The sequence below is a fragment of the Artibeus jamaicensis genome, unplaced genomic scaffold (genome assembly GCF_021234435.1).
Source record: "Artibeus jamaicensis isolate MK-2021 breed Jamaican fruit bat unplaced genomic scaffold, CSHL_Jam_final scaffold_537, whole genome shotgun sequence".
Taxonomy (NCBI): domain Eukaryota; kingdom Metazoa; phylum Chordata; class Mammalia; order Chiroptera; family Phyllostomidae; genus Artibeus; species Artibeus jamaicensis.
Genome location: NW_026522047.1, coordinates 37,282,180 through 37,306,769, shown reverse-complemented (window position 1 = coordinate 37,306,769; position 24,590 = coordinate 37,282,180). Strand labels below are relative to the sequence as shown.

The following is a 24,590-nucleotide window of genomic DNA, read 5'->3' as shown; positions in this document are numbered from 1 at the left end:
ATCACACTGGATTACTTGTATGCTTTTTTATTTACAACGAGAAAACAACTAAGCATTTAACAAGTCACATTTCAATATCTCTGTCAGTGACACTTGCAGACCACTGGTACATCAGAGGCAACCCAAATGAGAGTTCCAGCATCATACTCCACATCACACCCTCAAGAAGATTCCCCCTCCCTAGCAAGCTAGTTAACTTCCTGTCTCCCACGGACCTGAATTCAGAAAATTCCACCCTCGCTAACAACTCTGTTTATTTAAGCCCTACTCATGGGAGACAAACTCAGATCAAACTCATTCTCCCCCAAGAATCCTTCTACAAGAACCCTAACCAAAAGTGAGTTTTCCTTCCCCAATTCCTCTACATCAAAACGATCTTTGTCGCTCAGGTATTACCTATCATTTCATACGACATAAACTTTTTAGTATATGCATCATCTGCTCACCTAGACTATAAGCTTCTAAAGGACAGCGTGTATCTTTCTGCATTTACCCAAAAAAGGCTTTTTGCTTATTCAGCAAATAATTTTTACACTCTCTAGGTGACCTGCCCCTGCCTCTGCCTCAAACCTATCTTGCAGCATCTTTCACTATCTTCCTTTCTGTTTGGCCCAGTGTGCCCAGTTTCCTAGTTTCAGGGCTTAAATATATGATTTTCTTTCTGCCTTGAACTCTTGGGGCTAACTCCCATTTATTTGTCATTTCACAGCTTAATTATTATTTCCCTATCTGTATCTATCTAAAACATTTGTTGAATGAATGAATGGTTAAGCCTGTTAATCCTTTTCTTACACAGGGCCCAACACAAGGGTGGATTTGACATTTAAGTCCTACCTGCATCTTTCTTAAACATCCAATATAAATTCATCCCTTATGTTATTCTCAGTCACAGTGTTCCTGACAGAATAAAAACATTTCTGCCCTGGCTGGTATGGCTTAGTTGGTTTGGCATCGTCCACAAACCAAAAGATCATCAATTCGATTCCCAGTCAAGACACATGCAAGAAGCACCCAGTTGATGTTTTTCTCTCACATAAATGTTTCTCTCCTTCTCTTTCTCCCTCCCTTCCCCTCTCTCTAGAATCAATATAAAAAAATTTTTTGCCCTGGCTACTGTAGCTCAGTGGATTGAGCGCAGGCCTGGGAACCAAACAACCACAGTTCAATTCCCAGTCAGGGCACATGCCTGGATTGCAGGCCAGTTCCCAGCAGGGGATACAAGAGAGGCAACCATATGTTGATATTTCTCTCCCTCTCTCCTTCCCTTCCCTTCTAAAAATAAATAAATAAAACTTTAAAAACAAAGAGGCAAGGGGAAATAAAGTAGGATATTATTTAAAACATTTTTTAAGAATAAAAACATGTCCACCACCATTTCTGCTCTCTAAAACATCCCCAAAACAATAAAGCAAGTAATAAACAAAAACAAATTCCATCTTCAGTGAAACTAGGACGTAATTATGAATGAACACATGATATGAGACAGACAACGCACACACAGAATTCAAGAAAAGATCAGAAATGAGCGGTGGTCGGTATGCCAGAAGGTAAGGGAGCAGGGGGCCTTAAAAAAATGGAAGGACATTAGGGCCACTACCTCTTATGTATAGCCCTTGGAGAAACTTTTTTAGAGCAAGAGAAGGGACAGTTTGACACTTCCCTTCTATCAGAATCTCCCACCCACCCAAACCACAACTGGTCAAGAACACAGGGACATCCAAAGAACATGGGCATGGACCTGCAACTAGCATTTTACAATCACAAAACTCGGGAAATATGAAGCCCTGGTTTACAAACTCCATAATTTCAAATTACAATATATTGGGATAGCATAATTCAAAGAATATATTCACTATTACCTCAATCATTTTCAAATTACCTGTCTTTTCTCATCTGTCAAACACATGAGTAAGTTTTAATTCATTGTCCACTTTCATTTATAAGAAAGTTTAAATCTGGCTAAAAAAATTAAATCAATTGGATGCATTTGTGAGGTTTTTTATAATACATTTTTGACACCCTATGTTACCAGAGTAATATACATTCATTTTAATAATTACATGTTAAACAACTTCAAGGCATATATAGAGAATAGGACAGATTATTGAAACATTCTTAGACTCCAAGCAAAGAAAGCTCTTATAATCTTTATTTCTCTCAGTATTTGTGGTTATCTGAGGTTTCAAATTTTATAAATCTATATTTCTCCAGGTTTTTTAATGGTATTAATGCAATTGGATTTCTTCTTGACTGAACTGGATTTACCTGGAAAAGGTTTTTATTGAGTGTGAGTTAGCTAACTTTCCCGTGCCTTGACCCTTTCTAGATCTGGATTCATACTTCAGTGTGCAGACTAGAGTCACATCCTCAGGGTTGATGGGCTCAACAGAGCCCATGGCTCTATTTTGTTTGTTTAGTCCTCATAGTATTGATCAAAAACAGGAAATCAGAAAACTTCATATTACAATTCTCTTGAAAATCCAGACAATCTGGAAACACTAGGCCTAAATTCCCACACAGCAACACTGCTATCTTCCACATGGCCCTGCCAGGCAGGCAGCCGAGTTTTAAATTCCTGCCATTGAGAAAGTAGAACAGGGTTTTCTTCATACTCAAGAAATTAGAGACTTACAAATTTATACCAATAAAGAGACTGTTTCCAAATCCAACCCCAAGAATCTAACATGGGTGCCATCAAACCAGGACTACACTACAAGAGTCTGACCACCCAATTAAATAATGCAATCCTGTTTAATTCCCCAACACATAATCCTGGCTATCAAACCCTAAACCAGGAATCCCACACTTGAATGAAATTTGCAGGAGTAATGTCATTAGAATTAGTAGCTAAGAAATAAAATAAAAGCTAAAGCCCTTGTCTTTATAATAAGCTTCCCAACTTAAGTCTGAATTCTAGATGTAGGAATTTCTTTACCATATGCCTGGTGCACATATATTTGTGAATACTCAGTAAAAGTTATATAGCATTATTATAATTTTGATCCATGATGCAATGTTAACTTGGGGTTTAAGTCAACTAGCAGATTGACAAAAACTTGAAATTTCTAGATCATTACTATAATTAGTGTCCAAATCCATTGCCTATCAAAGATTCCTTACCTTCCTTATGTGGAAACTCAATTTTCACACATGCTGCAACTAAATACTTCATTACTGACAAGGGTTCAACTGCTTAGTTAACTAACTGAAGATTACTGTGTTTATCCTTTTCCTGGGACATTGTTTTCATCTTTGAAATGTCTCTCAAACCCATTAACTCTTTCATTCAACAATAATTACTAAGTATCTACTAGAAGCCAGATGCTACTCTCAGAACTGAAGAAACTAGCCCCATAAGATTTTAAATTCGATTATGATAGAATAAATGCATAAATAGGTAATATAATAGTGCTATGGAAAACAATGAAACAGGGAAGTGGGATACAGAGAGGAGCTGGGGCTGACATTTTGAACAGTGCGGTTGGGAGAAGCTTCGCCAAACGGTGTTTGCACAAGGCCTACGGGAAGTAACGGAGTGGGCCGTGTGGTCAGGCAGCAGATACAGCGACACCCTGTTTCGTCTCCCTCTAGGCCCGTCCAGCACACAGCTTCCTAATGGTGCTCTCCCTGCTCCACTCTCTTCTCTACAACTCTTCACTCGCCCAGGATGTATCTAACCCGCATAGCTGAGCAGGTCAGAACTCTGCCTAAAATGTGATTTTCAACCTTTTTCATCTCATGTAACACATAAGCTAATTCCTAAAATTCTGTGGCACACCAAAACATGTATTTTTTGCTGATCTGACAAAAAATGGGTATAATTTTGATTCATTCACACCAGACAACTATTGCTGTGTATGCTGTTGTCAATTTTTTTCTGGCAATCCAAGGGAAAAGAGGTCAGTGCCCTGACTAACATTCCGGTATTACACATTTTAAAATTTCTTGTGGCATACTGGTCAAAAATTGCTGTCCTACAAGATAAATTTCAAACTCCTTAAGCAAGAAAGGTTCTCTGCAGTATCACCTCTTCCCACCTCTCCAGAGACAGAGATGGGAAATCTGAGACCTGAGGCAGCTGGGATTTGCTGGTGTGAGAAAGGAAGAAATTCAGAAAAAGAACTCAGGAATCTACATGGCCCTCTCCTTTCTTTGACTGAACACCCAATTGCACGTGCAGAAGATAAGGCTCCAGAGGCCATAAATACTATCTGGGAAAGAACTACTCCTAGACAAGTAGGTGTACAATGAACAATTACCAGAGCTTACACTGGGACAAGGGTTACAACCAGCCACACTGGAAAGATCTTCTTGAACACTAGGGAGCATTTGGTATAGAGCCCAGAAAAGCCGCAAGTTAAGAGTAGGGCTAAACTCTCCCCAGTATAGAGGCTGTCCTGGCCCCAACCCAACAAAGCTAAAAACAAGCCAAGATCCAGCAACACACAAGTAAATTCCCCACGAGGAGTTTCCAGTGTCTCACTCCAATGAAAGTGAGGGTGATAGCTTATTCAATTTGGACAATTCTAATTCAGAATCATGTACATGCACACAGAATTATAACAACTGAGTACTAAGCATTATATTAAGTACTTTACATTTATCATATATAACTAGTAACTACCCTGTGACATAATATCCTCATTTTAGAACTGAGTTAATAAGCACTCAAAAAATAACACAGCCCGGGCCACTGTGGCTCAGTTGGTTGGAGCTTCGCTCAATAATCAAAAGACTGTTGGTTCGTTCCCTGGTCCAGGTGTGTACAATTCCTAGTCTGGGCGCGCACAGGAGGCAACCAACTGATGTTTCTCTAACCACTTTTGAGCTCCTTCACAGTTTTTTTGAAGACATTCATTTTTAATCCCTTGGATACCTGAGAGTAAACCTGCAGGGTCATATGGTCAGCACACATTTACTTTCACACTTAATATCATTTTATGGCCCATATATGTAAAACCGCCTATTTAAAATCAGGTCAACCTTTTCTGGATCAAGGTCAATATGCATAAATATATTTTAGTAATTACTAACATCCACACTGGATGACTTAGCACACATTACTGCATTAAGTCTAACCATTAAAGCATCTATAATCATCAGTTTGTACCATAGATTTGACAGCTGAAGTCCCAAGAAACTTTCAGTGTTGTTGATAAAATAACAAATCATTAGATATTAAAAACTTGTCTTCATGGTATGATGCTATAGGAAAAAGTACTCTACACTAGCAGTTAGAAACCTTTCGCTGAGTTTCTGTTCTGCTTTGCGTTAGCTTTGTCATCCTAGGAGTTAGTCCTCATCAGACCTCTGCTACTTCAGTAACCAGGTGGGGGAACCCCTGCATACTTTATGGCACACTGCCATGCAATTTTGTAAGGGAAGTGGGCAGGGGACAGAGCTTGGGAGCTATGCCTGGGTTCAAATCTGGATTCAATACATGTTCATACTCTTACCAGGTCCAAGAACTCTTCTCTTTAATTCTCATAACAACCCTGAAGGATGGACCCTATTATCTTCCTCACTTTACAAGTGAGGGAACTAAGGCTGGAAAAGATTAACTAACATGTTCAAGGTCAACAATTCAAGACTAGATTGGGGATTCAAACCAAGGTGGAAGCAAAACTCTGTTCAAGGGACAAAATCAAAACATGTAGGTCTGGTGAGATCATCAACACTACATTTTCTTTCCAGGCCCAGCTGCTAAAGTCAAGTATGTGTAGTGGCTCTTCCTTCCCTGCATTTGTTTTCATGTTTCTGTTTTGGTCTTTCTTCCTTCCTTCACAAAGTCTGATCTCCTGAATAGGCAAACAGACCTCAAGGAAATGCCTTCCAGTCCCCAAGTAGACTAAGTGGTATATGGGGAAGAAGGTAGGGGAGATACAAGTATCTAGGTTATAAAGACTTGTCAATTCTTGTGCAAACACAGAGGAGGGAGAGGCTACAGGGGACAGAAACATGGGTCAGGGGACGGCGGAAATATCTTAGAGAAGACAACAAAACCACCTACATTCTTTGATTATTTCATGTCCCAAGATAGAACCAACCAACTCTTAGAGAAAGTGTACCTTCAGACCTTATGGTCCTCTTCAGTCAAGCTAAAATGTTTGGAAGAAAGCAGCAATCTTTGAATACATTAACTTAAAGATAAAGAAAAAAACAATGGAAGCTTCTGAATGCAAATTTAGGCTCTTGGAAATAAAAGTAAATGAGGACATGAATTCTTAAAATTAAAATTCAATTTCCATGTAACATATAAGTAACCAGTACTGTATATACCAGTACTGCAGATTCGTTTTGTATACTCACTTTCATACATGGTATATCTAAAGATAATCAGTTGAAATACCTAAATATTAATCAGTATTCCCATTTCCCAGCAGTGTTGAAAGGAGACCTGCCTAAAAAACTTGCTTGTATAACTGATGAAATTATTTTCTAAGTATTCACCCAGTCTGTAGTTTTCATCTTTATCAATGACAGAAGCTACCTTTTGTTACCGTGTGTCAAATACCTAGTATAACTGAGTTCTCATCCTCACACCAACCCTATGGCAGGTCTTATGCTCTTTTATAGAATAATAAGGAAAGAAAAGCACAGAGAGGTTAAAAAATTTGTTCAGTGACAAAGTCAGGATTCAAACATAAGTTCTCATTCTAAAACTATGCTCTTTCTCCCTTAACATTCTGCTTCTCTTTTTCTATGGCAAATGATGTGGGAGAACAGGTTAAAGACAACTCAGCTTATTTCAGGAATCCTGAGAAAGAATGCTTGTTTAAAATGATATGACTTGGGTTTTTTTGTTTGTTGTGTGTTTCTTCCCTCGCCTTCATATAAAGTAGGCAGTATGAGAGAGTGGGCTATAAACTAGGAAAAGCCAGGTGGATAAGTACACACAGGCACACAGCTGAAGCTATAGGAGCTTCACCTTCAGGTGCTTAGCTGAAATATTGTTTGGGGGAAGGCTGCCCCTTCTCTAGCTCTTGTCCAACCTATGGTAACTCTCCCCAAAAGACCTGGTCTTAAAACGAGAGGGCTAAGGAGAAAATATTGTATTCCTTGTGCTTCCAGTTTCTGTGTAAGAAAACTCTAAGTAACACTCCTGATGTCTCTAAGTCCTTCACTCTGTCCCCCGCCCCCCAGGAAAGAAAGGAGGATTATCAAATTTGTGACGTTAAAGGGGAAGAGCTGGTACATGGGCTCTGCTCCCCCATACCACATGGGAGACCTGCAGCTGTCCACCTTGCCTGGCCAAAACTGTAAGTGAGGGGTATAGTATCAGGAAGCCCACTTGACCAACAGCTCTAAAGCCCCAACAGCTCTATCAGTAACTGAGGTGAAATGGGATGCAGGAGAAAACAGTGGGAAAGAGACTGGGCTCTGGAACCTACCTGCTGATTTTGAATACCAGCCCCACCACTTACTATGTGACCTTGGGCAACTACCTCTCCGTGCTCCAGTTTCCCATGTCTGCAAACGTAGACAATAGGAGTACCCAGCTCCTATTGTCTGCTAGGACTGCTATGCAGATTAGAACAGTGCCTGGCACATAAAAACCTGCACGTGTTAGTGTTTTCATTTTTGATGTGTATTATTTCCTCTCTCTATCTTACTGATCCCATGAGTACCAGTTCAGAATCGGCATGGGGGATAAAGGGAGTGTTGTGTATGGGCTTCCTAAAACCCCAACAGAAAGAAGCTCTTTCAAGTGTAAGACAAGATGAATGCCTTTGAATATGGTGATAAGATGAAGCAAATGTCTTATTTTACTCTGCAGTCAACTAGTGTGGAGAAAATTCCAGAATAAGGGCTGGTCCAGAGACCAGGCACTAGGTGTCTGGTTTAAAATCTCCCCTGTCATATCCCGCCAGCTGGAAATACATTTGCAATAGTATGGCTTTTTCCCAGGCGGAGGGCTGTTAGGAACCCCGGCCCAATGGTTCAATATGCTTTGCTATATTAATTGGATCTGTAAACTACAAATTCTAAATGTTAAAGTTTAGTAGCTTTTCCTTACACCACTTCTACTATCCCTCTTTTTTTCTCCCATCCCTCTTTTATGGATATCAAATGATTCCCCCTTGAACTTCTTAAACCTATTTCCTAACTGAAACACCCATTGGTCTCAGGACATTATGAGCATAGTTACATTGTGCTTACTGGACGGGATAAGAGAATTTACAGCAATTACGGATGAAAATATAAGGTTCCCAGAACTCCCGGAATGTTTCCTCATAACATGCATTAACTGTTTGTTACAACGTTGTATCAACCGCTTACAGGTGCTCAGCCTTGCAGCCAGCTGCCTCCTTACCAGCTCCCTCATCCTCATATCTCAACACCTAAATTTAGCCGAGTGCCTGCCAAATTGTAGGCATTCAATGAATGTTTATTGAAATGAGAGACTAGGAGTTAGGTTAACCATGGCTACATCCTGTCTAAAGTAAAATTTCCCTTATAAGCCTCTCCTCAAATCTCCAGACACCACTCTTTCTATGTATATCTTTGTCAACATCTTGTCCTTCCCATATTGTTACACATTAGAGTCTAAACTACCAGTTTCCTTAAGAAACCACGATTTAAAAAAATAAAAAGAGCCAGAAAATGTAAATCATTTCTCACTGAATTCCAGACAACAGTTATACAGGAGCAGATCTAGAGAGCAACCACAAGACAGAAGGCTCTGAGACGGAGATATTTGGAGGCAATTAATAGAATAGTATAGCTAAGAATTTAAGTTTCAGAATATACTAAAGGCAGAATAAAAAATAAACAAGACAGCAGGAAAGATAAAAGCTAACCAAGTGAGTCATGGTCCAAATACAAAGCAAACAAAAATGTGGTACAGTCTGATGCAACTGATGGAATTTGTGAGACTTCATTTCAATTTTATGCTATTACGCACTCCATCAAATAGCCTATGGGTTGTGATAATGAACCCAGAGAAGGACAAGCAATCCTAAATACCACATGGTTCAACACTGAGATAGAGAGATGAATGGATGGGTGGGTGGATGGATGGATGGGCGGGCAAGCAGACAGACGGATGGGTATGCAGATGGATACGCACATAGACATGTAAGAGCAACTTAAGAAAAATGTAATTGGGTTGTGAAAGGGAACAGAAACAGGGGGTCTCATCATGGCAAAGAAAAGGAGTGAAGGGGTAATGTTTAAAATTGATTTAGTAAGAAACACAGGTTTCAAAATGTATAAAAACATCACAAAAATGACCAACAGAAGAAACAGAAATAACAAAAAAACAGTAGGGAAAGAGGTAATAGGCTTGCACATATAAGCTAAAATCTTCAGGGAGTCAATGAATATATGTCAAGAGTAATAAATGAAGGTGTGCACACATTACCTAGAGTAACTGTCAAATTTTTTTGCTCAGGTACCCACAAAAACCTTGTAAGTACTTGTACATTTTTAAGCTGTCATATAAATTTTTCAAAAAATGAATTTAAGTAACTGAAAAGGTATAAGTTCTGAAATAGTGTTTTAAAATAAACTTTAAAAAAATATATCCATCAGTATCCAAACACCATAAATGTTTGTAAATTTGGGTAAAATATTTTATTACAGATACTATCAACTATTTTTTTAATTTAAAAAACTCTTGTTTTATAGTAATTTTACATCTTCACTTTCCCCCCAAGAACTCATATTTTCATTCTACCTTCCACAAAGTACTTTATCCTAATGTAAAGACCTTTGTTTACTATCCCATCAATCTTTTATGTAAAAATATCCATATAAATGAAAAATTTCAGTTTCTCTGGTTACTTTTCTTCTGCATTGAGCTAGCAGTACAATTAGTAGTACATAATTGATCAGAACAAAACAAATATATTTCAAATTAAAAAAAATTATTTATTATTTTAGAGAGAGAAACATCAATGATTTGTTCCATGTATTGATGTACTCATTGGTTGACTGTTATATGTGCCCTGAGCCGGGACTGAACCTGCAAACCTGGTGTATTGGCACAATGCTCTAACCAACTGAGCCACTCTGCCAGGACTATCTGAAATTTTGGTAAACATAAAAAGTAAAAAGTGTATTAGAAAAGCTTAATGAAATGAATCCATGGGATGACTATCACTTATGACTAAAATGAAAGAGCAATGAGCACAAATTCTAGTCTTTTTCCCCCCGCCCCCACATAAACAAAGCACTGAAAGCGTTGCTCAAATATAGGGGATGAAACCAGAAGGCGTTTCATAGCAACGGCACTCAAATGTTTGCACTCCTGCCATGGCACATGTCCCTCCCAAAAATATATACTGATCTACCATCAATATTACTTTTAATGACCTATAAGCTAATGAATCAAGTCTCCTGAAAGCAAAGAAATGAAAACTGTCTGACTTACAAGAGGAGCTGTTACCCAAGCCACAGTGTACTCATTTGCTCAGTTTCTTGGCCACTCGCCAAAGACTTGATCATAACTTATCAGGTTCATTCGTGGAACTTTGCCTAACCTCTGAAACTCAGAAAGGGTTGAGAAAAACCAAATCTGCTTTATACCTTTGACAAAATAATACTATATGACAAACTGACTTCATCTTATAGTGTGCTTTAAATATATTTTCATCTCAACATTGAAGCTGCATATTTAGCTGATTTAGGAAAAGTCTGTCCTAAAATCTAACTAGAATACGGCTTTATTATCAAATCTTTATCTTACATATCTTATCAAATCTTGATAATCTTATTATTAAAATAACCAGTTAAATTAAACGTATCTTTCTGTAAAATAACCTGAACTTATTTTTAAATATAAATAGAAGTTTAACATTCATTTCAAAGAGAACTATTTTATGAAATACATTTTGTAAGCAATTACTAAAAATAATTAGATATTTAAATTATATATGCCTAGTAATTTAAAGTGGATAAAGAACAAGATAGAACAATATGCTATTTGTCATTAATTTGTAGTAATAAAAGCTGTCATATAACTAAGCTATTTACACAATGAGGAGTATGAGAAACAGGCAGTATTCCTTGCATTAATGTGTGTATGAACTTTGGCACACTGAGTTTTTTTAAATGATTAAGAATGATAAAGAAGTTCACTAACTTTTTTCAATATTAAGATTAGACTTTTCCGCCCTGGCTGGTGTAGCTCAGTGGATTGAGCGCGGGCCTGCGAACCAGACAATCGCGGTTCAATTCCCAGTCAGGGCACATTCCTGGGTTGCAGGCCAGTTCCCTGCAGGCCAGTTCCCAGCAGGGGACGCATGAAAGACAACCATACATTGATGCTTCTCTCCCTCTCTCCTTCCCTTCCCCTCTAAAGATAAATAAAAAAAAAAAAAAAAGATTAGACTTTTCCTATGAATTTAATGAAAAACAAACATAAATTGAACTGTAAACCACTTAGCAGTTGACATAAAATGTTAATTATTTTATAGCTTGAAATAAGATGAGAACTGTCATTGAAATATTTCATGGTATGATTTAATAAAAATAGGTTTTAACTAAAAAAAAAATAGGTTTTAACTATTTATTGAATCCTTATTGAATAAGATACATCAAAAACCTGAATGAAATGGCATAAAAATTTACCTGTGTGTTTAACCAATGCATCCTAAAGAATAATTCCAGTTTTCTAGCCTACAGATGAGTATTCAGAATAGAAAAAAAAATAGTTTTTATTGCCCAGCCTGAAAATCTACAATTTGATATCTGCAATTAACAACAAAACTTAAATAGAATCTACTTACTAAGAAACCACAGTTTAAATCAGACCATTAGTCTGTCAACAAGAAAATGAAACATACAAATGTGGAAGGGAATGAAGAGAACATATCCAAGTGACTATGGGGGTAAATTTGAACATTTAGTCTTGACTGACCTGAAAATCCTCATTGTTTTATGGCTGAGGGTGTCCAACCTGTGACCTGTGAGCCGCATGCAGCCCAGATGGCTGTGAATGTGGCCCAACACAAGATCATACATTTACTTAGAACACTATTAGATTTTTTGGCGATTATATGTTGCACTGTATTTAATGTGTGGCCCAAGACAACTCTTCTTCTTCCAGTGTGGTGCAGAGATGCCACAAGGATAAACACCCCTGTTAGACTATAAACATAACAACACTTTAAATTTAAAAAGATTTTATTTATTTATTTTTAGAGAGGGAGGAAGGGAGAGAGAGAAACATCAATGTGCCAGAGATACATTATCAGCTGCCTCTTGTATTCCCCCACTGGGGACCTGGCCCACAACTCAGTCATGTGTCTTGACTGGGAATTGAACCAGCAATCTTTTGGTTTGCTGGCCAGCACTCAATCCACTGAACCATACCACACCAACCACAACGATACTTCTGAGCAGAAATATCAGGGAGTTTGAGATAAAGAGGCATCTCTCCCAGGCCTGTGAAAGTGATGAAAAAGCTAGCTAGCATTGTGTGGATGAGCATGCAGGTAAAGGATATCTATGCGCCTTCCCTATCATTCACGCATAGGCTCCTAAGATATGTCTGTCAAATCAATGATGCCACGGCTGAATTGGGACTCAGCCAATAAAAAGCTTTGTGTCCAGAAACAAACTGACTTAGCCCTCTGTAAATGCAGAATGTGGATTAGGTATGTTTTATAAACTCCCGTTTAGCTCCAATCAAAATTACAGACACTGGTTTTTTTCTGCCAGGCAATCAGGTAAATTCACATTTTTTGAGCCCTCTTGAATCTGTCTGAGAACTCACTATACGGCCAGAAACCTCTTCTGTGCCTTGGAAGTCAGGACCTACTGAGGTGTTTGCTATATTTCATATCAAAGATGAATCAATCCTGCTCCAGATCCTGAATGCATTGACCTAAAATTTTCTCTCCCATTTCTCTGAAGTTTTATCAAACTGGCTGCTAGCAAATGAGCCAGATTTTGACTGTTTGTTTTGCTGTGACAAGCTCTACACCACCTTCTACAACGGTAAACTTAGTCACCATACAATGTAACATTTGGAAACCTTTCCACTGGTGTTCCTATCTAGACAAATGGGGTGCTTGCTATAAACACTGACTAGTGATTATAATAAAATCCTACTCATAAGAACACTCTTCAGTTGGGGAGGAACACTGTAACACAGGAATGGATCCAGCCAGGTACATATTTAAAACTGGCTGGTAAAAATGTCTACTCAGAAACACTGGACTTTCATATCCTAGTTGTGGCTGTTGTCTAACTTGAAAACATAAACGTGTAGACTTCCAAGCTGGAAAATTCTTCTCACTGTTCTTAATGCTCAGTGTTCAGGCCTCTTTTACCACCTCTTACTGGCATCATTTTAACAGTCTCTGACCTGATTTTCCTATCTCCAGTCACGCTCCCGCCTCATCTATCCTCCACATTGTCGTCAGTGTAATCTTGTATTGAGTTGTTTTGAGTCCAGTGGAGCCAGTCAAGGCCTAGTTTTGACTCTGTACGAGATACTTAATCTCTCCCTGACTGTTTCTCCATCTGTAAAATGCAAATAATAATAGGACTGTGGTGAGGATTAAATTACTTAACACGTGTAAAGTGCTTCTAACTGTGACTACATAATTATGTCACTCACATGAGGAAGAAGCTTCTGGGCCCTGCCCTCCTGCATGTGTGGCCCCCTCCTGCCTTTCCACCTTCCACCCCCACCATCATCCTATTCTCTATAACTGAAATACCTTTATTTCTGAACCAGAATGAACACAGCACTAACCATATATTTTTCTGTGACCTCTTTTCCAACCTTAAAGAATTACAGTAATTACAACTTTCATGCTTTCTCCCCATTTTTTAATATCAGCCACAGTACATCTCTGCATGTTTGTCTAGGTGCTCTTATTATACTGCCCTTATTTTAGAGAAGATGCTTTTCTCTTTATTTTAAAATACTTCAGCACAATCCCAGAACACTTCATAGCTTTCTCCTATGGCATTCTTTGTACATTGTATTCTTTATTTATATAATGACTTCTGCCAAATTATACAAAAAAAGAAAAACAGTGATAAATGCAAGCATTAGTTTTGAGCAACATGTAGGGATAATTAGTTAACACTTGACATCCTAATCACAAATGTACACTCCAGGGTTGATTAGGCAGCATATGAAAGATGTAATCGAGAATGCACACTCTAGCCCCGGCCAGTACGGTGCAGTTGGCTAGAGAATCATCCTGTAGCCTAAAGGGACCCTGGGCTCGAGTCCCAGTCAGAGTACATATCCAGGCTGCGGTTCCAGCCCTGGTCAGGGCATGTACAAGAAGGCAACTGACTGATGTTTGTCTTTCACATCAATGTTTTTCTCTCTCCCTTCCTCTCTCTCTAAAAAAAAAAAAAAAAAAAAAAAACAATGAAAAAATGTCCTTGGATGAGGATTTAAAAAGGGAAGGCATACTCTAACTCTGGTCAGTGTGACTCAGTTGGTTGGGCATCATTCCACAAACCAAAAGGTCACAGGTTTAATTCCTGGTCAGGGTACATGCCTAGGCTGCAGGTTCGGCCTCTGGTTGGGATGCCTACAAAAAGCAACGAACTGATGTTCCTCTCTCGACATTGATGTTCCTCTTCCTCTCTTTCTCCCTCCCTTTCTCTTAAAAAAAATCAACAGACACATCACAAGTGACATTAAAAAAAAAAAGCACACTCTAATACAGTAGGGATTCTTAACCTAGATAGAATGAATGGGCATCTATGAAGATGGATGGGGAAAAAGTTACATTTTTATTTTTCACTAACTTCTGAAATTTAGTGATTACCCTCAATTACAAATGTAGGTAATGTAAACAGTATCAGCAGTGACTGTCACCAGTAAAAATCCCAGTTATCTCCATGCCAATTGTGGCGAATATCTTGCATTTACATGCATCACAACTTTGATACTAAAGCAATTATTCCCACCACCAGATCGTGTTAGCTAATGTAGTAATGAAGAACACACTACTGTAACAACATGTATTTTCAAATTCTGATAACTACATTTCATTATATGTGTTTTCCTTTGCATTTTACGCTTTTGAAAGATTGTTCGGAGAAGGGTCCATACACTTTATTGAAGTGCCAAAGAGGTTCATGGAAAAATACATTAAGAATTTTTAAAAAACAACTTTTTACGTGCCTTCAGCTATCTTTTTTTTCTGATCAACACTAGAGGGTCTGTTAACCAGCACAAGGAATGTCAGAAATAGTTTTTCACTAGTAAAATGCAGTGTTAAAACTACCTAGACATATCACAAACCATATAAAATGAACTAGAAATATAATATACAGGTACCTCCATTCTTGGGGGAATGAAGTATAAGACTCTCACAAAACTAGCATCCTGTGCCATCGGTATCAATGTTCTTGGCCTAGGACTCCATCCAGACTTGAAGACAGATTCTGTCACATAATTCTAACCAGAGGCTATCAAATCCCCCTACATTTGTCTCAAGGTTAACTTTCTAGTGAGGTGACTGTCTGAGAGCTGTGACTTCACTGAGCTTATAGGAACAGGATGCATGACCAATGTTGTGCTGGCCTGCTAATAAACATGTGACAGAATTCGGTCTGAATTTCAGGTCACAAGGCCCCTGGTAGTGTGCCTATGGAGGGAAGTACTGTAAGCTCTCAGCTAGCTCTAGTCATAGGAGGCGTCTACTATCTAATTAAAAAGGGCCAAAATGGCTTAGATCAGTTTATAATAACCCTGCTGGACTAATAAGGCCCATGAAGCCTGGGATCAAACTTCCTTTTGTTCATCACTGTTTTCTTAGGATCAAGACACACAGAGACAACAGTGTTGAATGAATTCATGACTATAATATGCTTAGCTGTATATGGGTTGTCCTAACTCCAAAATGTAAGTTCTTTTAAAAAAAGAGTATATCATATCTATCTTTCCCTTACCAGGCATCTTACCAGCATTACCCATATGACATATTAGTAAATACCTGTTGAATGCTATAGTTTTACTCTAATCTGAATTAACCAAATGTATTTTCTGAATGTTTAAAGACTAAGGAGACACTCCAGTAACATCTCAGAAGGCAGTGAGAAGCAGTGAGCACCTCTGGCTTTGGAGAGAAAAGCTCAAGTAGACCTGAATTCAAATCCCAGCTCTGCCGCTTACTAATTGTGTGCCTCATTCCCCTTCTGAAAATTTTGAGATAATCATAGTGCCTACATCTTTTGATGTAATTTTGTGATAATTGTAGGTAAAACCCTTGAAAAGGATCCAGCACACTGTAAATAATAATAATGCCTATAAATATAATGTTTTTTATCTGCAACGAGAAGGTCCAAAAACTAAATTCCCTCTTCACTTATAGTGAACTAATTCCCTGGGGCTATGTGACCAGAGTTATTTCCAAGAACTCTGTACTGTCTCTGCATTACTTATACCTTCTAAGCATTCAAAGACCTTGACCACTGAGTTTCTTTTACTACGATAATAATAGCTCTTTGCTCAGAACAAGGAAACCAACTCTGGGCAATATTATGTAAATTGATGCTCTTCAGAGGAAACCCAAGATCCCATAAATAAACACCTTGTAGTTGCTCTCTGGAAGGTTACGAAACCACATTCAGAACTACGGCTTGTCACCTACCATTATTGACAACTAAAAAAAGCCAAAGGGCATGATTTGTTATTAGGAACGTGATATGATAGTTTCCTACACGTCTCACCCAGCCAACACATATTTCCTGAGCACCTATCTAGCATGTACCAGTGTTGTTTAGAAAAATTACTTAAAATATGACGTTTCAATGAATAAAATATTTATAAAGAAAGTTGGCCAGAATAAATAAATCAAGAGTAACAGCAGCTATAATCAACCAAGTACCTACCATGTGCCAGGCATTTTACATAAATAACTCATTTACGCTCATAGGAATCTTAACAAGATCCATATTTTGGTGTTACCACAACCACTGTACAGAAAAGGAAACTGAAGCTCCTGGAGGTGATGTAAACTCCCGAAGTTGCACAGCTGGTAAACAGTAGACCCAGAACTCAAACCCTCATTTGAGCCATAGTTCTCTGGTGCCCTTCAACCCACCTTCATTTTCCTCTCCTTATCAACAATGATGATGGTTAAACTTCACTAGCAGTACCTCAATCCTAGGTCCTTTCTAATGCTTATGAGGTCACTGAACTTAAAAATTAATCCGTTCATAGAAGAACAGACCTATCTTCTTCCTAGTTTGTAGCTCAGGTCTTTATTAGTAGTACCAGGTCAGGCCAAAATATATCAGATCGACTGACAGTTTAATATTTAAGCAGGAGAACCCATTTCTTTACAAACCAAAGGCATACAGAAAGGATATTCCTAGCATGGATTCCTCAGAAAGCAAAGCCTAAAGGCTTATCATGTAAGCCTCAGGGAACAGGGGCAAGGGGAGTGAGGCATGGGGTGTGAGATCATGGCCATGCAAAGTTGGTCAGGATCCAGTCTGTGTTGGCAATGGACAGGGTTGAAAAGCGATCAAAGGCTCTGGGGAGAGTGAGGGAGGCCAAGAGGATCTGCAGCGGCACATGAGAGGTGTCTGATATGGGGACAGAGATGAAATCAGAGTTCCGGAGACCTCAGTGCAGCTTATGGAAATGGCAAGGCCCAAAGTCTTAGTTCAGTGCCAAGATATGACTCAATCTTAACCAGACCATCCCAGGATCCAACTTGTAAGCACCCTTCCTGATAAACGGAAAAAGGTGACAACTGGTCCCATCCGAATAAATCTAACTTTCAGAGAAAGGATTTTCACACAACACGATTTCCCTGGACTACTTATATAACTTAATGACGATGACTAATGTGCAACAGTGCCAAATGTGTATAAAATGCCCGGTCCCTCCCATTACACTGCAGCTGCCAACCCCCAAAGAGTACAGCACGCTACAAGGGTGGTGACAACTGAATGAGTGGCACCCAAAGATTTTGCTTACACATGGGGTTTCTGTTGTGGCAACACTTTACGGGAATAAAGTTGAGTAAGGACATTTATTTGTTTCATATGACCAAAACATGAAGCCACGCAATTTTCTACACAGAAGAATATGTAAATCAAACAAAATAATAACATTCAGTAACAAAAACAGTAGCTACTATGCAGAGCCTTACAATGGTTTTCATATTGTGAGGTAAAATTTACTTTTTAAAAACTTGGCAATTTTGGAAATGTTCACACCATCTAAAAAATTAAAAGGAAAAGGTTTACCTTAATAGAGAATTACATGTACATGTATTATTGCATAAAACTGCTATAAAAATCCCAGTTTGCAAAATAAAGAACTCTAACCAAAACTGCTTATGCATGACAAATTCAACTTCCAAGAAATCTGTAAGTCCAGCTACATAAAAACTAACAGATGTCCCGAAATTTGAATTACTATAATTCTGAGTAAAAATAAAAATAAAACTAGTCTTTCCATCCTTCTCTCCCTCAGAGTAACTACATTTTGCCGATCTCTGAATATTTGTAAATTTTTGTTAAATTGCTATAAACTTTTGACATACAAATTTATAATCAAATAATCCCATCTTGTTGTCAGAAGCAGAATTTCGAGTTGTCAAAGTTTTTCCTTTTTTTCAGATCAGTTTTCCTATGTACTTTCTGGCCTTTGCATCCTCTTCAATATACTGGCCATCACAGGAACTTCCCATAACCCAGTCTAGAAGAACTTCCTGGGAGTCTCCCCCCCCCCCAGAAAGCTCCTTCTGGAAAAGTGCAGCAGAGCTCATGAGAGCCATCGGAACTGGCCCTCCTTAGGCACTGGAAACTGCAAACCAAAGTCCCCCTAGTAACCAGTACAACAGTTAAACAAAAAACCTTATATTCTCCAATTATGCTCCTGCAGGACTTTTAGAGCCTGCCCCAGTCCTACACCCTGAAGGAAATTTTATCAGGGGTATGCTAAGGACTTTCCACTCTCCTCTTAGAGTAACAGGACAACATACATGATGTTTGTCCATCTAAAAGTACTGCTTGAAACAAATGAACAAACAAGAAAAACAAGTAAACAAAAACTGACAGATATAAACAACAGTATGGAGCTTACCAGAGGGAAAGGGGGTGGGGCTGGTAAAGGGCAAGGGGGTTCATATATATGGTGACAGAACCGTATTTACTTTGGGTGGCTGACACACATATTTAGATGATGTGTCACAGGATTATATACTTGAAACCTATATAATCTTATTAACTAATGCCCCCCAATAAATTTAATAACAAATAAAATAAAAGTATTACTTGAGCACCTGAATGCCTAACCCTATATGAACACATATAGATATCCTGTAACTGTAAGTTCTTTGGGATCCTCACTATCCTAATAAAGATAATAATTTGAGATGATTCGATTTCCAACCCAAAGGGATCTAAAAACATAGTTGGAGAGAACACAGGCGTTTGCAACCAGAGAAGAAAAAGATAGGTGTGTCCTGACTGTACGAACTGTCCTACTTGGACGGCTGGCCAAGGGAACTGGCCCAGGCATTCCTCTGCCCTGGCTGCTGCTGTGGGCAATTCCTCTCCATCCTGCCTGCCTATCTTCCGATCTCGCCACAGCAAAAGCAAAAGAACTGCTCTTCTCTACTCACATCTTCCTTTAACTGTTCTACTCCTCCAGTGATACAAGGGGACAGAGTTAAGTCAAAGTGGAAACAGAAAGGAAAAAAGATCCCCTCTGTTCTCTGCTGGGGACAAGCGTGGGTGACCGATGGATGGATAGAAAGAAGGGGGAGGAGAAACTTCAGGAATCTGTGGCCTAGGTCTTCTCTTCCAGGTTGTCTGCCTCTCACAGGGAAGGACAGGATTATTTCTTCCCCCTCTAGTCTCCAAGAAACCCCAGTTTTCTTCTCCACAACTGCCCCTTCCCTTACCCCTCTAACATCTGAATCCCATCTGAAAGCCCCACCAAACCCCAAATCACACCAAAATTCCATTTTAGTTCTTCCAATCCTCTTGCCACTGTTTTCCCAACAAACTGGCTCTGCCAAGATCAAGAGAACAATCAGAAAGGCTTAGAACCAGGGAATTCCTGACTCCACACCCCAAAAGGTACTGTACTGAATAGAAGGTCACACATTTCTTAGCATCATTCTAAGTTGGAATCCTGAATTCATACAATTTTTGCTTAAAATGTCTTAGTTAAATAATGCTATGTACTTCAGAGTCCAGACTAGCAAATTATCCTTTAGGATCAGAGATTCCCAAACTCTTTTGAGAATACACACTCGTAGAGCAACCATAAGCAATCAAAAAATATTTACTAAGCACTTCCTACTTGCAAGGTGCTACAAGAGACAAATAAGAAGTGGTCCAGGCTTTCAGGTAGCCAGTCTAAAAAGTGAGGAGGCTCAAACCATACATAAAAGAGCTAAAAAGTACTGCACTAGAAAACAGAGTGAAACTAACACAAAGATGTCACCCAAACAGGTACATTCCTTCATTAGTAGAAGTAATACATGCTCTAAATTCAAAAGACAGATAATAGGAAATAGGGGCAGACTTGAAGAAAGATCTGTCTGATATTCTGGGTTCCCAAAACCAGTTTGAAGGCTATATTGTAGTCTAAACATAAAGCAATTATGATCCCAAGGTAATGACAGAGAGAATGAAAAGTAATGTTAGGATAAAATTGTTCACAAGAAAAATTAGCAAGATTTGGCATCTGACTAAATAAGAATAATATATCCTCTGTAACAAGTTCACTTATTAATCCATCTACAGAACAACTGACCCAGTTTCTTCAACAACCAAGAAACCAACAAGTCATGACCTATAATCCAATCACAAAGTGTACATCATGTTTGGATGCTATTCAAAACAAACTTTGGGGAAAAAACTTTACAAGACAATTGGACACATGAACCTTTACTGAAAGTTTGATGCATTACATTATTATTATTAATTTTAGGTATAATAATGGCATTGTGGTTATGTTAAAACTAATAAAATATATATTAATATATTTGTAGGTAAAATGGGATTTACCTCAAAATAATATGGGAAAAAGAGATGGACAAGTGGATAGGATAGTATTACCCATGGGTTACTGGATTTAGGAACTGAGTGACAAGCACATAGGAGTTCATTTTACTATTCTGCCTCTTCAGGCATATTTTAAGTTCTCTGTAACAAAAATTAAAAAAAATTAAATGGCAAATCCAGCTTTTACCTACTAAATGACCTTTATGGAAAATCTATATTAGTTTTCCTAAACATAGGACAAAGAGATTATTGAATTGTTTCATAATCAAGGTCAAAACATGAAGATAAACATTTATTATTACTCTACCCATATAAGAAATTTTTATTTAATTATAACTATATATAAATTTGGTATGATAAAAGTGGAGCAAATGTGAAATTTACCCTCATACAAGATACTTCTTAACAAACTAAACTTTTTTAAAATTTATTTTTAAATTATACTTGATGTTGTGTTTATTAATTTCAGGTGTATAACACAATGATTAGACATTTCTGTAACTTATGAAGTGATCACCCCAATAAGTCTAGTACCCATGTGGCACCAGTTATGAAATACCATTGAGTCTATTCCTTGTGATCTACTTTACATCCCCATGACTACAGTTATAGCTGGTAATTTATACTTCTTAACTCCTTTCACCTTTCTGTCTGTCTTGCCCATCCCCCCTCAACTGGCCATCAGCTGTTCTCTATATCTATGAATAACAAATTTAACTAGACTCCAGAACCTAAACTACTAATTTGTAAAGAAAACTTTTATTTTAGCTAATTATCACTCATAATAAAATGGACAATGCTCAAAATTAAATAATAGGATCATTTCAAAGCTGAGTCTGGAAAAATCTAATTTTACAAAGTCCACAAGAGAATAAACGCATTTTTCTTTCTAGTTTTCAGTTTTATTTTTTGCTTTATTTTTATTTTACAAATATGTTTACAGCCACTGTGTGCTATACATAATTTAACCACAACTTAATAGAACTAAGGATTAACAAAGATTATCCCATCTCTTAGCTTGATACTTGGCCAAGAGTAGTTGTTTAACTGTTGGATGGATGGTAAAGGTTCCTGAGGTATTGTGATACAGCAACTTTTGGGGGTTGGAGTGGTTTCTCAGACCATATTTCCTCATGGAGTACTGCCACCTTCCTTTTTAAAACAGAAGCCCACGTTCTTCTGCCACTCTCCTTTTTAAAACAGAAGTCTATGTTCTTACACAATATTTGGTTTTACTAGCAACACCTCCTACACTAGTGATTGAGACAAAGAGCCCTAAAACACAAAAAACAGAAAGAACCTACTGCCAAACAAGGATGAATTTTAAAACCTCAATAGTGGGACTTGGTAGTTTCACCTAAACATTATTTGTAATTAAACATCTTATCTAATATATCATATACTATCTGATAATTTTATGCTGAATCTAGAATTCTGGGGAAATTCAAAGCATTTAATTCCTATTAGCTATAACTTGCTTAATCTAGTAACTAACCATACACACGTAACCCTGATCCTCATTACATCAAATGCTAACATCCAAGTCGTATTTCTGGCACAGTAGTAGAGACTTTCTCTTCTTGTATTAAGAAAGTTTGTTCCTTCTTATTGCTATACCAATAATAGAATAAATGAGATATTTATGTATTCAAGGCCAATGCTAAATTATCATAAATTCCTCTATAACAGTCTAATTTTCATTCAGACAGGTTTACCAATCAGTTATTAAACATCCATATTAACAACTTACTAGCCTTTGCTGGCAAAACTTAAAAAAAATCTTAATTTATTGCTATTCAATTCTCTGTCACCATTAACTATGCAATGATATGAATCCAACCATATATATTTTATTACCTTTTTGGCTATTAAGAGTTTCCCCGGTTCATTTTTGCAACTATATTCAGAATGGTAAGTGATTTGTACACTCAGTGGTCATAGTACTTTTTAAGAGAACAATCATCTAAAAGTTCTGGGTGCACAGACCAATGTGCTCCCCACTTTACTCTGACATGATCAGGATGACAGGCTTCCCCAGGAGGAGCCTCTTTATGAAATTAAAACATACCACACACCCTTCTCCAGAACAGTAAATTCTATTTGGGCAGAGTTATTAGCCACACTCAAGTCATTTCACAGCAAAGAGAACAAACAGGTCTATTGTACATATCATAATTACATTTTGCATGATTTCCTTCAATTAAAATCTTTACTTAAATTAGCATCCTATAGCAGTAGAGAAATTTTAAATGTCATTATCTAAAATGACCCATTGATGACTTCCACTAACAAGAAATTAGTCTGAAAAAGATTTTTTTCTTTTTCTTTTGCTGCTGGTAGATAAGTAGGTCTTGAATTTATTTTGCAAATAAGACCCATTCTATCTACTTTTCATTTAGAAGGTTAAAAGCAGATTTCACATATTTCAAAGCAATTATTGGCATAAGGCCCTCCCCTCAGTAGCATTACTCAGTACATCTGCAAGAAAAATGTATATGCATGGGTCAACGTCACTTAATTCTGCATATACTCAAAATAAATATTATATTAGGAATACACACACACACACACACACACACACACACACATATACACTCTGAACCTCCAAAGAAGAACTGGGTATACTTTGATCATATTAGGCATTCACTAAACACATAATAACCTTGACTATATTGATGTCTAGTAAACCATCAGAAGGCATAAAAATATTTGCAATGGCTTTACTAACTAGTGCTAGTTGAGATCAACATCTCAGACATTCTTCTTACTGGACTGGCAGTTATAGCCTTCACATTATCTATCAATCACTAGGTTAAACATGACCAAATGGGAAGGAGAGGAAAAAAACATATTACCATAAAACCTGAAAATCTCTTACATAACTATGTCATCTATGGCTTATTCTGTCCATGTTGGAGAATCTCTCTAACTTGTACTAAAGAACAGACCACTTCACAAAATACTACAGAAATCAGTGTTCGGGTTCATTAAGGTCTTGAAGTCTGACTCTCCAGATGTTTTCTACTTCAGAAAATTTCTGGTCCTAAAATCTTGTACTTGATGGGGCAGAGTAATAAGGGAAAAATTATAAGAGAAACTCTAAATTAATGTATTAATGTTTGAAGTGTTAACACGCACACACACAATAGAAAACAGGGCTAAAAAGAAAATGGATTAACTGACCAGTGGATTGAAAAGTGCAATTTATACTGAGGATTTCTTTCCTTTTCAGGTTTCAGTTCTGGTGTTAAAGCGTGGTCACCACTGAACAGGTTCACTGACCCACAGCCTCTTAAAAGGATTGAAAGTCACTAAAACAACTTTCACTGCCACATGCACTTGGAATATATGGCAAACAACAGATTAGGGTGAAAAGGCTTTTATTTTGCTTTGGTTTTTTTAAAAGAAAAGTGGAGGAACAGGGTATCTGATAAAATACAAACTTTTACCTTTCTTCCCCAAGATAAATTTGTGATATCATTTTTGGGTCCTTTCAACACAATTTGTTTTTGCCTTTAAAAACAAACTATACAATACTTTGTTTTGTACAATACTTTGTTTTGTATAATACCTATTTAAGGTATTATACAATACTTTGAGTAGGCAATCATTTGAGTCTCATATCTAAT

General features: G+C 37.7%; 1 protein-coding gene and 1 non-coding gene across 3 annotated transcripts in view; both read right to left on the bottom strand.

Moving 5' to 3' along the window:
- KIF13B (kinesin family member 13B) overlaps positions 1-24,590 on the bottom strand; it is a 174,908-nt gene that overhangs the window by 125,030 nt on the left and 25,288 nt on the right. The gene's annotated exons all lie outside the window — the stretch shown is intronic.
- Positions 23,290-23,416, bottom strand: LOC128626401 (small Cajal body-specific RNA 15). Its single transcript, XR_008390346.1, has one exon. It is a non-coding gene; the product is annotated as a small Cajal body-specific RNA 15 (non-coding RNA).